We start from the raw sequence: 12,396 nt of genomic DNA on the forward strand, positions 1-12,396 counted from the left end.
TTACCCTCTCAGGAATATCTTATTATCCCCTGTCAGAAAGGGGATTACTGTTTTCCTTGTCAGAAAGGATCTCTTATTCACATAGTAGTTGTAGGATATCCATTCCAAAATTCTGGCAAACTCACTCATAATGCTTCTACAACATCTTCCTGGAAACTTCTTTATAACCTCCTAAGAACTACACTCCAGATCCTGAAGCCAGCCAGTGGAAACTTCTCTATGGCCTATATCAAGCTACTCAGTTGAAAAAAAAAAAAAAAAAAAGATGTTCTCCAATCCCTTGTGAAAGGTATTTTAAAAGCTAGGAGACACAATTAAATAGATCTATCCAATAATGTCCAATTTGTACCCAAGTAATTCTGAAAGGGCTGCTAACCGCACCTCCCCCCCCCCCAATCCTGAAGCCTATTTGGAGGAGGAGTACATACTTAGGAATGGACTGGTGGAGGGATTTTACACATATACCCCCTCTCAAGGGCTTCAAGCTGCTTTGGGGGTTTTGTTGTCACTTTTACTAATTGGGTAAAAGCCTTTCCTTGTAAGACTGAAAAGCCTCAGAGGTTTTTGTTAAAGGAGATCAAACCTATTTAAGATTAATTATTATCTCCACTCTGCAAGTCATCCTCTCTATCCAATGCTTAACATCTTTTAAACACTATGGTGCTTTCCCCCAGCTCACCTGAGTGCTCCTTTTGCTGCGTCTAATGTCACTACTTCAGACACTGCCCCCACCCCTTCAAGGAGACAAAAGTGGGGATTTTAGGGAGAACATTCTTTAGTATTTATTCTAGGAAAAGTTGTTTGGATGATAGCCTCATCTCTCTCCCTACCCCCGGTCTTTTTCTGGGTGGGGTTCCTGGCTATTATCCCTTCTAACTCCACTTTTAATTATTTTTTTGCTCTTATTTGGGCCTTGCATTTTTAATCTACTTGTGAGATTTGTTTCCTTCAGGCACTAAGCTTTGAATGCCATCTTGCCTCCCTTCCCTGATCTGGACGCCACTAGGCAAAGGAACAGGCCTGTGCTCCTTATCAACATGAAGAAGCTCCAGAAGATGAGACTTCCCTCTCTTTGTCCTAAATGAATTTGGGGTTCAAACTGCTTGAGAGGGGAAATGAAGTATAGCTTCTAGAGAAATATAGTAGTGATTTTGGGGGCTTCTCATCTGGCGATCTGGTTCCAAAGTCCTCTGGCTTTGCTCCCCCCAAACCCACACACACACCCACCCTAGGGATGCTGCTGTTCTGACAATCTATCTAATTTTGAATAGACCACATCTCAGTTCATTGCTGACCATCAGATGCATAATCTGTTGGTTACTGATAACCAAATCCCAGAGATCATGCCCCTGGGCCATAAAATTAGCTTGTCAGTGATAGAAAGCTGGATAAAGGGGTCTCCTCTTTCTTAAGACTTTGCTCATTTTTTTTGGAATTCAGCCCACTTGTAATAGCATTACAATTACAATAAATTTTTCTCTTTGATTTAGAATGGGTTCAATCCTGCAAATTCTTTTGAGACACCTCATGACACTAGTCTGTAACCTCAAAGTCTGCTTCCCCTTCTCAACATAATGATCCCCTCCCCTACACATACACACATACACACACACACACTCACACACATTGATTTTGTTTTCCTTATACAAAAGTTCATTTTATTCTTCTTTTCAGTCATCAGATTGTCCCTCTACAAAAGAGAAAGCACCTTAAAATAACATAATCCCCTTCCTCTTCCCTAGTTTTTCCCAGTTTCCTTGACCAAAAATCACAGAATTTTAAGAATTTGAAAGATCTCAATTGTCATCTATGTTCTTTGCCCTTGTCAGGGCTGATAAAGAATCATATCAGCAAGAAAAGTAGGCTCAACTAGAAGAACTACAATAATGAAAATAGAAAAAACAATGAAATTAAATGGTGCAATCACAGCTGGTGAATCCCCCCTGAGCTCTCTTTCACCAAGTTAACCAGAAGCAATACAAGGTAAACAAGAAGATAAGTAAGAAAGGTAAAGGAAAATAAGTAAAAAAAAAAAAAAAAAAAAAAAAAAAAAAAGGTAAAGGAGGAACATTCCCAGCAATGATTCCCCAAAATGGTGACTTTCCCAAAAAGTGAAGTTTAGGGGTGTAGGCAAGGATCTGTGATGCAGGTTTCAGCTATCACTTCCTCACCACAGCAGAAACCAAGAAACAGAGCGTATCATCACTCCAATAGAGTATTATGATTTATTCAAGCAGAAGAGAGAAATGGGGAATGTTAAGAAATCAAAATTCAATTAACATTGCATTATTACTATGTAATTCTAAGTGAATCATTCCGTCAATGGACTAAGAATCTCAGAAAATCCAACCATAGATACGCTTGTGCTTATTTATTTTGGGGAATGTTCAGTAAAACAATAAGGAACAAGTTTATTAAATTGTGGTGACAATGTTCTAGGATCCAAGTACAGGTCAAACTTTCCTTCTAATTTACTGACCTATTTGACAAACTCTGGCTTTTCAGAGACTGAAAGTACTCTCTCTTGCACAGTGGGTGGCAGCATGTCCACGAGCTTCAACCTCAGCATTGCCTGAGGACACAGACTAGAAATTTCTGTTCTCCATTGTAATATATATTTCCAACTTACTTTGTCACTATAACAGCACTTAATTTTACTTTGAAGACTAACAAGCTATTACAGGGATTTCTAATTGAGTTCTTCCTTGTATCAAGCTGAAATATGCTTTTTTATTTTTTATGATAGTGTATTAGATTTACACTTTAGGATACATTATCTATTTTGATTCTTACAATAATACTGTGAAGGAAGCAGAAAATATATTGAATAGCATTTTGAAGGATAAGGAAACAAAGTCTCACAGAGTTTAAGTGGCTTGCCAAGGTTATATTCTCTGTCAATAGTAGAACAAAACAAGAACCTGGATCAAATAAGTTCAAACTCATTTCTTTTTTCTACTAAACCAAGATGTCTCCCAGAAATACCATATATCAAACTTAATTCCACCTTCAGGATCAATCAAAAATAGGTATAGTTGACCCTCTGGGTTATTCCCCCAATTTGTACTTGAGGATGTGTTTTTGGTTCCCAGAGGGTTTCTAATATTCCCAAATTTGAGGATCCCTCTGGGTATTCTTAAAACAATAGTTTACAAGGATAAAGTTAGATTAGATAGCTATTGAAACTCTTCAACCAAAAATTCTGTGATTTTGATCAAAGAAATTTTAGTAGTTGCTATTCCCAAATTGGGGGAGAGGGATGTTGGTAGGAGGTGATCATGCCATTGAAAGGGACTATAGCTTTCATAGGGGAACACTTTGGTTGCTGAAAGAGTAAGTTAAAGAAGATTTGTATAAGGAAAACTAATTTTTAAAAATGGACCTTGGTGAGGGAAGCTGTGGGAAAACAGCATCTCTGATAAAACATTGAGTTATAAATTGGTTGAAGCATTCTGGAAAAACAATTTGTAATTATGCCCCTTAAAAAAAAAGGTTACTTTAAAATATCTTAAGATATGTTGATTATTTTTTCTTTTCTGAATTTTTATTAATATTTTTTATGCCTTACCACATGGTCAACTTTTGTAATGGTGCCACACAAAAATTAGAAACGCATATACTACTTTTAATTCCCATTTAGTGCCTTGGATAAATTACCTTACTATTCCATTTTGCAGATTATTTTTTTTTCCCCTGAGGCTGGGGTTAAGTGACTTGCCCAGGGTCACACAGCTAGGAAGTGTTAAGTGTCTGAGACCAGATTTGAACTTGGGTCCTCCTGAATTCAAGGCTGGTGTTCTATCCACTATCCTAGCTGCCCCCTCGAAGATTATTTTTATGTCTTAAAGAACTGTATCTATTAGTGCTTTCAACTGCATTCATTTACCATGTAAATAGTTCTCTATAGTTCAATTTTGTTTTGTTGTTATTCTTTTCCCTCTCAAGTCCTCCCTCTCTCCTTTCCCTGTTCCAATCTATTTCTTTGTTTTCTTTAATGCATTTCTTAATTATCTTTAAGTTTATATATATATATATATATATATATATATATGTGTGTGTGTGTGTGTGTGTGTATGCATGTGTACATGTACATTTGTGTGTATTCAACTTTCCTATGCCTAGTAAAGGTAAGCGTGAAGTTCATGAGATGCCCACTCTACCCATCCTCATCTTAATGTTTGTATACACTTCATCTAACACATTACAATCATAAGAAATAAGTTCCTCTCCTTTCTTTTTTATTTCTTCCCTAGGGTATTTCCATTTCCCCACTACCTTTTCTTTACTTTCCTAAATCAAATACAACAGAACAAAGCCACCTAGACTTTGTATCTGTCATGACATCATAAATAAAGAGCTGGAAAGAACCTTGAAAGATCACTAGTCTTATTCCTTTTATAAGTGAAGTAATTTAGGATGAGAGAAGTTAAATGATTAGTCCAAGGTCACATAGTGATATTTATAGAGTTCTGAAAGGATGATGGTCCCTTCTTCCCCTGTTGAGATATAAACACCATCACTTAATCCTTTAAATTTACTCAGCTATTTTTACCTTTGTAGATTTTATCAGTTTCTTATGATAATGTTTCATAGATTCTATCCAATCCTGGTTTTTTCAACAAGAATGCTTGAAAGTCTAACATTAAACTATCAACAAAAGTTTGACTGAATCATAACATATCTAGGGTTGGTAAATCTCATGGCAGCCACCACAGTCATATGATTAATCTGAATTAACAGAAATAACAGCAGATTCATTTTTTTTCCCTTCATAGGATTACATTTAGTATTTCTAGATTAATTATTCTCAGTTATAAGCCTTTTTTTCCCTGACATAATGTATTCCTGACTTTCTTGTTCTTTAAAATATTTGCTGTATGATCTTTGTGATCCTAATTGTTACTTTTTAATATTTGGTTTCATTATTCCTGGATACCATCAGCATTATTTCTTTGACCCGAAAACTCTGATTTTTGGCTATGATCTTTTTGAATATGTGTAATTTGGTGTTTGAAGAAATAACTAATTTTGATTTTGCTATCTGTACCTTCTAGAGTTGGACCGTTCAAACTTTCTGGAAATATTGAATCTTGGTTTTTAGTTTGGTCATGTTTTACAGAGTACAAAGATACTTAGTATTTTTCAGGTAACTTGTTTTTGAAAACATCTCTCATGTTTAATTTTTTGTCTTTAATTTGGCTTTTTTTGTTATTCTAATGAAGTAAATGAAATTTTAGTTTCTGTTTGTTCTACCAGTTGGGTAAGGCTTTCCAGCTTCTCTTCTAAACCTCTCTTCAAAGTATTCTAATTTCCTTCTTTATCTTTTGTTTCAGCTCTTTTTTTCTATTTAATCTTTTAATCCTTATTTATCAATAGAGTCTTTTAATTATTATAGAATTATTGGCATGAAGCAAATCATCAAAGAGATCACAGCAAGCGAGATATCAAAGGGGATAATAGATAAGAACTAGAAGAGACCTCAGACATTGTCTAAATCTTTATTTAGGAAGGACTCAGGAAGCTGAGTCCTAGGAAAGCTAAGTGATTTGTTCAGTTACTCAAGTCATAAGTATCAGAAGAAAACTACTATATCTCTATCTACTCACACAGATGATCTTCCTTTGGCAAAACTTTAAACAATAAACTAGAGATCCTAAAGCATCTCAAACTGTCTCAGCAGGCCTAAATTATCCCTTTGTGAAAAGCTGTTTATTTATGACGTCTCCTTCACCAGCCTCTTGCATGTTTGTTTTTTTTTTATTCTCATTGGCATTTGTTATCTATAGTCCCTTTTCTACAACTTTGAGTCCAAAACAAAATATGGGTCTGCCTATCACAGAGGGTTTTATCAGAGGCATCAGCAGACTTCTGACTACTTCCTCAAAATCATTCCTCTTCACCCATTCACCCATTAATCTAAGGTAAGTATACTTCAGAAAAAGATTTATTGACTTTTTCCCCCCACATTAACAAAGGTTTCTGTTTTACAGGTTTCTGGGAATTTTCCACACCATGAGACTAATGTCAAATACAAGTTTAAAAACTACTTTATTATTTTTCCTTATTACTTATGTATGTCAACATTGGGTTGTCTTGTTTTAAAAAAATGGAAGTGGAATAAAGGACATCATCAAAGAGATGTATGACAGGAAAAAAAGATGGGGTGATTATGTAGCAAAATTGAGCACAGCTATCTCATACACTTTAGTGATATCCACACAATATCCAAGAGTTAAGATAAAGGTCCCAGTCTGATGGATAAGCTCCTAATGGAAGGAAGATTTATGGGAGGACATAAGTGTCAGATGGGATAAGAAAGCATAGATTAGTTTAGTAAAGATACTACTCCATTAAAGTGAATGCAAATATAAAATAATGGCTCCATCAAAATATTAAAACAAGGGTATTTGGCAGTGGTTATATTGTTAACATTCAGAAAACCAGAGAAAATTACTTTATTTTGTAATCATAAAGTACATTGCAGAGCAACTTCTTCCCACTTCTCCAAAACCAAAACCACATAGTTGCAGGCTTTTATGCTATTCAGAAGCCTAATATTGATATAACAAGAATACTTTTTTTTTTTTAAAGAAAAGAATGAAAAGACCCTGGATGTGGTGAGCATTGAATAGTACCATAAAATATTAAACTGCCTGTGTCTTTAAAACAGGAAAGGCCCTCTTAATAGAATAGGAGTCCTTTTAGAATTAGCTGTTTAGCTATTTATATATGATTTTAGAATACCAAAATAAGTATTGATTTAGAAGACAGAAAAACAGGTAAGAAGATAATGGCTCAGTTTTGAACTATTTAAACAAACTGGTGACTTAAAATGAGAAATAGAAAAATGTAAATACATTACCTCTGATTAAATAATTATCCCCATAAAGAAGAAGCCAGAGAGAGACAGCTGACAAAAACTAGTTTAAAGGCTGAAGAACCACTATGGAGTCACTTGGTAGTGATGATTTTCTGGGGAGCATGGATAGACTGCATCTCTGCTGGGTCCTCTTCCAATTTTAAAATTCTGCAGTTTTATCTTTGAATCTTTTAAACTCATTCTTTTAACTTTACCGTATTGAGTGTTTTCTTCAGTTTATAGTTCTTGGAACGATAAAACTGTGGATACCCTTTGACCCAGCAGTGCCATTACTGGATCTGTAACCCAAGGAAATGATAAAGGAGAGAAAAGGACCCACATGTGCAAAAATGTTTATAGCAGCTCTTTTTGTGATAGCAAAGAACTGGAAAATGAGTAGATGCCCATTAGTTGGAGAATGGCTGAACAAGATGTGGTACATGAAGGTAATGGAATATTATTGTTCTATAAAAAATTATGAACAAGCTGATTATAGAAAGGCCTGGAAAGATTTACATGAACTGATGCTGAGTGAAATAAGCCAAACCAGGAATACATTGTACATAATAACAGCAAGAATATGCAATGATCCACTATGAAAGGCTTGGTTCTTCTCAGTAGTTCAGTGACCCAAAGTAGTCCCAGTAGACTTTGGATGGAAAATGCATCTGCATCCAGAAAAAGAACTATAAGGGGACAGAATATAAAATCAACACATGCTATGTTCACTTCTTTTTTCTGTTTTTTTTTTCTCTCCCATGTTTTTTCCCCTTTTGCTCTGATTTTTCTCTCCCAACATGATTCGTGAAACAATGTGTATTAAAAATAAATAAAATTACTACAATAAAAGTTTATAGATCTTGGCACAAAGTAGGCATTTAGTAATGTTGATTGTTGTTTGACTGATTTATTTATATATCTCCCTGACTGCTGGATTAGAACTTTGTTAGAGCCAGTTGGTGCTTCTTGTTGTTTGTCCTTCATTCACTAAGAGGACCATGACATCAGGGAGGTGATTCCATGACATCAAGCAAATTGAACTTAAGTGCAGGAAAGCTGTGCAAGGTGACCTGTCTTACTTCCCCCTCCAGAGCCATCCAGGGCCATTTGGTGCAGTTTTATATCACACTAAATTCTGTCCTTTTTGCAGCCAGTGTCTGGATTCTGTTCCCACTTCTTCTCCAGAAAGCACCTGTGAGCAAGGCCTTTCCCACGGCACAGTCCCAGACCAAAAAGTTATGCTAGTCATGTTCTTTCTCTTGAAGATGCACATGACTGGGAAGACCAAGGAGGGCTTCCCTTCCCCAAGAGGTTTTTAGCCTCTTAAATCTTAAATCTTTACAGGATTTTATCTTTACGCAGCTAAGTGGAACAATGGAGCCTGAATTGAGGAAGACCTGAGTTCAAATCTAGCTTCAGATACTTATTGGCTATGTGATCCTGGGTAAGTCATTTCATTTCTATCTCAATTTCCTCCTTTGTAAAATAGGAATCGTAATAGCTTGTACTTCTCAGAATTATTGAAAAGATAAAATGAGATAATGTGTATAAAGTGCTTTATAAACCTTAAAGCACTGTATAAACTCTAGCTTTTATTAATATTATCTCCCTTCATACTTAAGCCCTGATTATACTTCCACTCCTTTTTTCAGCAAGATTTTAGGGCTTGTTTTAATAAGACAAAACCATATAACAGATTTTCTTTATTTCCTGTAGACTAACTTGCCTCAGACTTTTCACACTATCCAGCCCATCTGACCTTTTTTCACTCACATACACTTTTTAGGTCTGTATCCCTATCCTTGCCCTTTGCCCTATATTGCCATTTGTCTCTTCAAATATATATCCTACCTGCCCAATTATATTGTAAGCTTCTTAAGAGATGGGATCATATCTTAGACTTGCTTGTTACCCCAGGCACAGCCTAATTAATTCCTTGAATATATTAGGGACCATGGTGGTAAGAAACATTTCATTTTCTCATGTTCCATAGGTCTGAGGTAAGGAAAGATTTTCAGTCAGAAGGCTAATACTGGCCCAGGAAATTAACAAGATTTGAATTTTGGAAGCTGTGTTTGGGCATTCTTATTAAACTTTTAAAAAGAAATAAGGGGTGGGTGGGTGGGTGGGTGTGTGTGTGACACAGATGGCTTTTCTGGATTTTACTTAAATTCAGCAATAACAAACAACACTCATTTTAATTATCCTTGGAAAATTCTAGCTAAATCCTGAGATGGTAAAATTAATGCATCATCTTTATTTTTCACTGTTTCACAAATCAAATTTTCAGTTTACTGGAATTTCCTTTCTAGTGTCAAAATGAAAATGAAATTAAAATATTGAACTGTAAGTAGGAAGTACTCAGAGGATATAGCTTCTGTAAGCTATATGTTCAACTTATCTGACAATAAATTCACTTTAGTCTAATATCTGAAGTCCAAATCAAGGAAGAACTTCTCTAGGTTATGGGGCTAGTCTTTCAGACTCCAGTCAAAGTCTCTGAGAACTATGACCCAAGAAGGGGATTACTTTATGATATCTTGTTTTAGTAGACTAGAAGAGTCAAGGCAGTTAAGACTAATTTCAAAAAAGAACCAGGACCTCAGATACCAAGTCAGATACCTTCCAAATTCATGCTCCATATGGAATTTCCCTCTTACTCTCACTCACTTTTTAACCCTCTTTTGTATATTATCTTTCTCCATTAGACTGTAAGTTTCTTGAGGGAAAGGATTGTCTTTCTTTTTGTATTTGGATTTCCAGTGGTTAGCAAAGTGCCTTACACATAATCGGTGTTATAAATGTTTATTGACTATTGACTACATGAAACATAACTATTGCATCAAATTGCATCTGAATTTTTTACTACCACCATCACCACCCTGGTATTTGGAGAATAAATTCTACACCAAAAACATCACTATTCTTCAGTTCGTCATGATAAATCCTATTAATAACAGTTGATTAAACTGTTAGCTATGGCTGGCAAATTTGCATTACTTGCTTTGATCCCAGTGATTTATATTCCAGATATTTCTTGGTAAATATTCCCCAGAGAGTCTCTATTTGCCATCCAACTCAGTTCAACTATAGCTTAGTCTATACTTTCCTTTGTCTCTTTAGGACCTCAATTCTTTGAACTCTTTATCCTTAATTCTTCCTTTTTACATTCTTCCCCCTTTTTTTTTTTTTTGAACCCATGGAAACCTGACTCTTTCCAAATGACACTTTCCAAATGACTACCTTCTCCAGTGCTCGTTCTTCTTTCTCTCAGGTCCCCTGAAATTCTTGAATCCTGCTACCACTTCTAGAACTTGTATCACTCAGCAACCTCTCTGCCATCAAGGTTCACTCCATCCTGAAAGATATTAATTATAGAAGTTAGTTCTGCTATGCAGTAATTAGATAGGGTATGTGCTGTCAATCAAATGGCTTATTTCATCCCTTATGATATACCACCCTATATCAGCTCAATAACTTGGTCCTCTCTCAATTACTTCAAGAGCTAGTTGCAATTAATCCCTTAATTCCTTCCCTTTCTTTATGGCAGTACTTTTCTCTCATTTGTCTAGGAATTGGTAAATTATTCAATCCTACCATCAGTCTGTATCAATCCCCTTTCCCTTTATTATATCTCCATCATATTCAAGATCATTTACAAATACATACTTGTATTCTTTAATCATATAACAAGCAATAATAATAAATTTATCAAATAAAAGCCAGTCACATCAATGCACCCAGTGAATGTGTTACTCATCCCATTCAATTCTATCAGTCCTGATATCACCTCCAGCATCAAGCAAGAAAAAGCGCTGGAAATTCAATTCCTCTCAGATGTTTCCAGTTGAAATTTCTCCAATATTTTACTATCAAGACAAAACCTCTAAGGCAGATCATGGTTAGATTTTCTAGCAATATAATGAAAGAAAGTAAAGATACAAGGATGCAAAGATCCAAGGCTTGAACACATGGTAGAAGCAAATACTTGGCATAAGTTCCCAAAGTCCTTACTCCACATCAGTCTTTCCCTCGTATCTTTCTCTCCCTAATACTAGCACAAATTATGCTGTAATTTCCTATGAGGAAAGAGCCATTACCTGCTATCAGAGTCCCTTCCAGAGCAAAATTTCCAAGTGTGAAAAGTAAAAGGGTAGAAGTACTTGCGCTTGATGTTCATTTTTAAACTTTTTTTTTACTTTTTTTCTTTCTTTTTTTTTCTTTTATTGCATAAATTTTTTTTATTAATTTTTATAATTATAACTTTTTGACAGTACATAAGCATAGGTAATTTTTTTTTTACAACATTATCCCTTGTACTCCCTTCTGTTCCAAATTTTTCCCCTTCTTCCCTCCACCCCCTCCCCTAGATGGCAGGCATTCCCATACATATTAAATATCTTATAGTATATCCTAGGTACAATATATATGTGCAGAACCGAATTTTGTTGTTGTTGTTGTTGTTGTTGTTGTTGCAAAGGAAGAATTGGATTCAGATCTTTACTTTCAAAAGTGGTCATTCCCTTCTGATTCTACATCCCTGCCTTCTATCTGCCACCCCCTTATCAAGTGCACTGAATCTAAAAGTGTAAAACAACCAGATAAATCAAAGTATCAGTGCACTAGTAGGGATCAAAGTGCCTGCCTCCTATACCTACATATTTATTATTGTGCTCTAATAACCTTCAGAACACTACATACTCTTTTGTAAGTTCAGTACTTATCTCATAGATTCTCTACAACTCAACTCTGCTCTTATGTTCATAAATTTTAGCTAACAAACTGATGTCCCTTCAGTCATGAACTGGGAACTCATGAAGCCTCTTCAATTTCCATGATTTACAAATCCACTTTACTTCAGTCTCATACTGAAAGGATCATGCCTTACCTATGTAGGCATCCAAGAAATGTCCAATGCTATACTACATGTCTATTGAAATATCTCAGTCAGTATACATAAGGTCAAATAGAAATAGGAAATGAAAGTTCTTAACTAAGAAATTATGTTTGTGGTTTTCCTCTCAAAAAAATTATATATTTCAGGAAAGTGAAAAAAAAAGTAATTTTATTTGGGGCTCAGAATCCATTACAGAGAACATTTGTAAAGTGAATTTTTATACATCATCAAGTTATTCCAAATATTCCTCCTCTCCCCAATCCCAGAGTGCCAATCCATGTGATGAACTATTTTTAGAAAGATAGAAGTCACTCCAATTGATTAATACATTGAAAAAGTCTAAAAATATGTGCAATGTGTAATACTTGTGATCCTCTAGTCTCCATAAAGGGGTAGGTTTGGGGTGTCCTCTCATATATATTCATCCTAATCCTACTTAATCTTTATAATTTTGTTACATTCACTTTTTATTTGTGTGTGGGTGATTTTAGTTTTCCATTTATACTGTTGTAATCATTATGTGTGTTGTTTTCTTGGCTCTGCTAAATACTTGGCTACTGTATCAAATCATATAGAAACCACGCTTTTCTATATTTGTCACATACATCATTTCTTACAGCACAATGATATTCTATTACAT

This window comes from Sminthopsis crassicaudata, chromosome 3 (genome assembly GCF_048593235.1).
Source record: "Sminthopsis crassicaudata isolate SCR6 chromosome 3, ASM4859323v1, whole genome shotgun sequence".
NCBI classification, from domain to species: domain Eukaryota; kingdom Metazoa; phylum Chordata; class Mammalia; order Dasyuromorphia; family Dasyuridae; genus Sminthopsis; species Sminthopsis crassicaudata.